This window comes from Hyperolius riggenbachi, chromosome 12, assembly GCF_040937935.1.
Source record: "Hyperolius riggenbachi isolate aHypRig1 chromosome 12, aHypRig1.pri, whole genome shotgun sequence".
NCBI lineage: Eukaryota > Metazoa > Chordata > Amphibia > Anura > Hyperoliidae > Hyperolius > Hyperolius riggenbachi.
Window position 1 is genome coordinate 42,072,429 of NC_090657.1, and position 6,000 is coordinate 42,078,428.

General features: G+C 39.4%; 1 protein-coding gene across 2 annotated transcripts in view; it reads right to left on the bottom strand.

Moving 5' to 3' along the window:
• Positions 1-5,129, bottom strand: part of SCN4A (sodium voltage-gated channel alpha subunit 4) — a 177,954-nt gene extending 172,825 nt beyond the window's left edge. For both annotated transcript variants that reach the window (XM_068263066.1, XM_068263065.1), the window contains exon 1: positions 5,026-5,129. The gene's annotated coding sequence lies outside the window, so the exon portion shown is untranslated. The remainder of the gene's footprint in view (positions 1-5,025) is intronic.
• Between the last annotated feature and the right edge of the window lie 871 nt (positions 5,130-6,000).

The following is a 6,000-nucleotide window of genomic DNA, read 5'->3' on the forward strand; positions in this document are numbered from 1 at the left end:
CACAATTTTTAGATAACATAAAATATCAGGAGAAACATTTATACAGTGACCTTTACCTCACTGAATTTTAACAGGTACTTGCAGTAAAAGGTTTTCAATATACAGTATTGTTATTGCAATAACAGTGTATAAGGTGCAGAGGCCAGTTGTTTGCTCAGAGCTTCCTTTTAAAGGGACTCCGGGCACCTCTCATAGGTATGCCTGTAAGACTCTGACCAGTACTGCAAAGTACTTAAAGATGCATACCTGAATGAAGCAGGAAGAGGCAGTGACACGCATGGCCATCGCAAGAGGCTCCTCCAGAGGGGTCATAGCACGACTTTGTTGAAAGTCGTCTGTCTTAAACGCATGCCCATGAGAGGTGCTCGGAATCCCTTTAAACAACCTTTTAAAAATCCATCAAGTTTGGGGCCCATGTGCAATTAATTTTTTCTCCTGAGTTTTCTCCTAGGTGATATTTGCACACAAGTCAATAAAATGCCCTTTAAACCCCCAGCAATCAATACAATACGCAAAATGTTTTAAGAAGTTCTTTTTCACCTACTTATTGGTACTTTTTTAAATGCAACATGCTGAAAAGTTTCTTTAAAAAGAAGTTTTAAAAATGTTTTCTCCTAGGAGAAAACTCAGGAGAAAAAAAGAATTGCATATTGCCCTGGGTGGACATAACTGGACTTCTCTGTAAGTTTGTTCGAAAAAATTACCCCATTTATATGTGTACAAAACCTTAAAGAGAAATGTTCCCATATATCATACAGTCACCAAGCAGCTCAGGGTGACCCAAAACCACAAGGAGAGTATAGGGGACTAAAAGAGACCAGAAAGCCCTCCTACTAAAAAACAATGCTTAGGTTGGTTTGCCTTCTTAAAACAGAAGGAATTTACAACAATTCACCTTAAAGTGAACATTTGTGGTTACCCACATTGCACCGCTACTGAATATGAAAAATTATCTGTTTATGCCCCTGAAAGCCAGGCTAGCATCTAGAACCACAGGTGTCTAGCAAGCCTATAGTTTCAAATTTTACAAAACAAATGTATTAAAATTATTACATTTTACACATTTTCATTAGAAGTTAGTAACAAGGGTTTGGGCTTTCAGCTTTAAGAGCTGCATTCATAGTAGGACTTTGCAGTGCGATGTAACGGAGGCATTTTAACGTGCAGTAACATACTGCAATTTTAACATTCAATAAGTATATGGTGCAACACAGTCCTATTGCAACCTAGTGCTAAGTTCATTAAATCGGTGTAGGACTCCTCTCTTGAGGGCTGGTATTGATGTTCACCGCCACCACACCAACAATTGGAATGGGACTCACCCCTTACTAAGACCACCACTGGTCTATTACGCCTTGGGGTTATTCCCAGGTCACCCCCGACCTCTGCGATCTGTATTGTTCCTCACAGTCGTCCGTGTCTCCTTGTGCTTATATGGGTTGTGTTTACCTCCCAATAAAAACTGCTCATAGCGTAATACAGACTTTCAATTAAAAGTTATAAAATTTATTGCACTTACAAATGCCATAGTAAAATATCCAGCGCGAGTTTTAACGGGCTCTCCCCCGTATCGGTGGCCTCTGGTGGGCTCTCTCGATGCAGCAAAGCTGCTAAGACCGGCCGCCGGGCGCACAGCCGTCTGTCCGCTTCAGCGTCCGCCCACCTCGATCACACTCCGCGCCACTTCCTGGGTCCCAAGGCGCCAATTGACCAGTGGTGGTCATAGTAAAGGGTGATTCCCATTCCAATTGTTGGTGTGGTGGCGGTGAACATCAATACAAGCCCTCAAGAGAGGATAATACACTGATTTACTGAACTTAGCACTAGGTTGCAATAGTACTGTGTTGCGCCATATACTTATTGAACTGTAAACTTTGAAATATACCGGTGCACTGCCTTGTACTATAGATATAGACTACATTTGCACGCCTTAAGATAATAATACTGCAATTTTAACCACATCGCATCCAGACCTTTTTTCCCACTTATTGACCAGAGCAGTTTCAACAGTTTAGCTATGTCCCTATTTAATCAGAAATAACTTTATCCCTACTTAGGACACCGAAATGAAATATATATAGTTTTTTTTCTCAAGACAAACTAGGCTTTCATTGTATGCCATTTTTTCCCTCGAACAATTTTGTTTTCTATGAATTTTAATGGGAAAACAAAGAAAAAAAATGTAAAAAACATTTCTCAGTTTTACCAATTCCAGTTTAAAAATAAAAAGTTCTACTGCAGATAAAAAACACAAATTTTGTTTGGCTATTCTTACTGCTTATCACAAAACTTAGATTATGTTCCGGTCACAATATAAGGTGAAGATATTTGATTCTGAAATAATGCTACAGAGTGTATTTTTCACTATGAAATGAGAAAATAAAATTATTTTTAATAGTAAAAATCAATCTCATTAGCTTAGGAAACATATATTCCCATTCGCTAATTAGTGCTGCATCAGATAGTGCCAGAAATGTGCACAGGAGCAAGCCCAATCCTGCACAGCACTGCTTCTGTTACAAGACGTACAGTATATCTACTGACTTGTGACTTAGATGAAGTCACAGAGAACATATATCTACTGACTTGTGGATAAAGTGGTTAAGTCTCTGCGACATACAGAGTGCAACCAGTAAGATGCAATCAAATGGACTGCAGTATGCCAACATGGAGCTTGCAGTGCGTTACCGCGTAACGTCCGCATAACAGTGGCAGTGAAGCACAGTATGTGTTTCATTGACTACCATATATGCTTGGCTGTATGCAACAATACATGTGCATAGTGTGTGATGCAAATTTTCCTCTCTGTTGCATTCCTATTTTTACATGGAATGCAATGCAGCTCCCTACTGTGAGCTTAGCCTAAAACTGAGCTTCATTACCTACATATTTGTTGTAATTGAAGGCCATTGGAGATTCCCATGTAAATTCCTTTTTAAAAGAAAGACTAGTTGAATAGCTAAACTAAATCCATTTTGCAGATCATGTGATCAAGTCTGACTTTAGTAACTGCTCTTCAAAAAGATCAGCATGACAGTCAAGTAATTGTTTTTTTGTATAATAAATATGGCAGCCCCCATGTTCCTCACACATCCAGTTTCCTTTAAGGAAAAAGTTAGGAATGGTATAGAAAATTAAGACAAGTTAAGGCATTACTACATTTCTGTGTGTAAACCCCTGTAGTAATCTGAGGTTTTCCCTGCCCAAAGAATTTGTGATCTGCCAGTTTGCTTTTTCTTCCTGTTCTCCATTCTGCTTAAAGTGGATCCGAGATAAACTTTTACTCATTGCATAATTGTGTTCCTTTCATATAGTTTATAGGGCATTCCTCAAGCCAAATACTTTTTTTGTTTTGTTTTAATACTCTAATTCCCTATAAACTAAACAAGCCTCTCCCACGGCTTTGGCACTGTAGCAAGGGCTTATGGGAGCTCAGTCTGGGCAGGAGGTGGAGGAGGTTACTAGCCAGAGATTTCAGAGGCAGAGGGGAGGGGACTGAATTTGTCACATTACACACAGGCAAGCTGATAGCATCTCCAGCCACCAATCACCTGTGACAAACAGAACATGGCTGCCCTCATTGTATCACATGAATAAATAATCATAAACTATTGAAGCTGTTTGCAGCTAGATTTGCTGTGTAAACTATCTAAGCTTCAGATAAGATATATAGACAAGTTACTTGTTATAGATAGTTTTTCATCTCGGATCCGCTTTAACTGAAGTCGATAGCATTTAAAGTGGTGAACACTATTCTGCAATGGTGGTAACGTCGATTCCCAATTTATAAATATGAACATAGTTATTGCCATTACTGGCGATTGCAGAAAACAGGCAAACTATTATAAAATTGTCAATAATTTTAACCACTTAGATTAACGTAATTATTGTTTATAAGTAAAAGACATATAATACATCTGTCAACACAATATGAGCAAAGCTCTAAAGTGAGTCTTCAGCTATGAGTAGTTTACAATGAAAGGATGTCTAGGAACCTAAAGTCTAATGAGAACAGGGGGTGCTTTGAACATGCAAAGTTGTTTACGATATTATTTTCAGGCCTGCCCATGCTGACGCCAGTTCCAACACCCACTCCCATTTTTGCCCCATAAATCAACTCCGGTCTTGTCCAGCTCCTTTAATGTCACAAACTTGGCTGGGTGGTGGAAGTTCAGCGACTTATTTTCCATGCCCATCCTGTTACCAGCGCTCCTTACTAACTTGCCTACAAGAACCATACTAGATGATAAAACATTACTTGAGACAGGGTTTAGGGATTAAACAGACACAACGCTTCTTTGCTGCTTTCTAACATTTGATACAGGTTTAAGTTAGTCTGCTTCAAAAAGGGCATAGCCCATAAATCAAGCCATGTAACCCTATAACCTTAGTAGACATATAAATCAGCCATGTAATACAACTTGTACTGCAGAAGGACCAGCAAGCTCAGCTGTAACATTGTCTGACCTACTTGCTAAACTATATATTTATCTTGAAACTTTGAAACGAAATCTACAGCAGTACAGTGCCCAGTCCATAACAGCACACCATTAATTCATCAAACGACCACCGATTGGGTAAATCCACAACAAATAAGTGTATAGCCAGTCACATGCACAAAGGTATTGTAAAAAAAAAAAATGCCATTCATTTTATTTATGTGTTCCTTTTGTAATGCAATATACAAATTAGGATTACAGTATGAGATTAACCCATTATTGACAGTGGCTTCATCTGTAACACCACTGAAACCACACCAGTGTGTATAAATGAGAAAAATGGAAGTCACATACTGCTGAGCGATTAGAAATCCCATATAGAATGTTTCCTTTTCGCTTACAGGTAAAAGGCAAGCCGAAAGGTCACGTGATCTTCGTGATTTAAAGCAATAGGCTTGAAAGAGTTAATCCAGTAACATGTGACCCTGGGGAATATGAAATCAATCTACGTCATTTTTTTCTCTATTCTCTTCCAAGACCAGGTTCTAGACGCTACAGATAAATGAGGGAAAAAAAATTGAATTACCTTGTCAGATGTACATGAGAAATCCTTAAGGAGAGGAGTTTTGTGGCTCAGACTATTCCCGAGTGTGTGAGTCTAAGCCAGAGACTCCTCACAGGACAGCTGCAGCTGATGTCAGATGATCACGCCTGAAATCTGAGCATCTAACAAACTCTTCAGGTAAAACTTGCCTCTCTCGGGTTTCGGACATTAATTCCCTACTTGGCCAGTGATATGACATGCAAGTATGTGCTGGGAGAAGGGCTGCTTGTACACGTGTGAGAGCTCCAGGGACATCTGGGTCGTGTGTCTTCACTTCTGACCATGCTGAGCCATGTGTTCCTGTGCAAACTTATCAGACTGCTGCTAGATGTTGTACACAGTTTACTCTCTGCCTAATGCAACTATAAAAGATGTGCTTTGTTGATGCTCTTCTTTTTTAGATTACTCAGTAGTATTGGCAGGCATATTCTACTCACAAGAACATACCCATGGATATGAGATGACAGTTGCATGAAGTTTCCCATACATGGCTTGATTATAACTTTTGGTAACCAACAAATTCATTCACTTTGATAGAGCATACCTGAAAGTTCTGCACACTTCTGAATTCAAGCAATAGTTGCTTGTATGGTGGTACACACTGGAGGCACAGCGAGTGTTAAGAGGTTATTTCTAGTCATCTGCCAACACATCTACTGCTTGCAAGAGCAGTTCTCCTGTTGACAAATGTTGTCATTGAGATGATTCCCTTGATAAAGAGATCCTGGTCTCAAAACACTGGCTTCACACTTTTAACAAGCTATTTAACAATAGAGTTATGTCAACCATTCTAAGAAATTCATCACATGGAGGCCAAACGAATGCTCAGCAAAGGTTGTTCTTCCTGAGGCAACTGAAAAAGTTTGGAATACATCGGGAGTTGCTGATCAGTTTCTATACTGCCACCACTGAACCTTTGCTCTTCCATCATTGATTGGTTCACAGGGTCAAACGCAA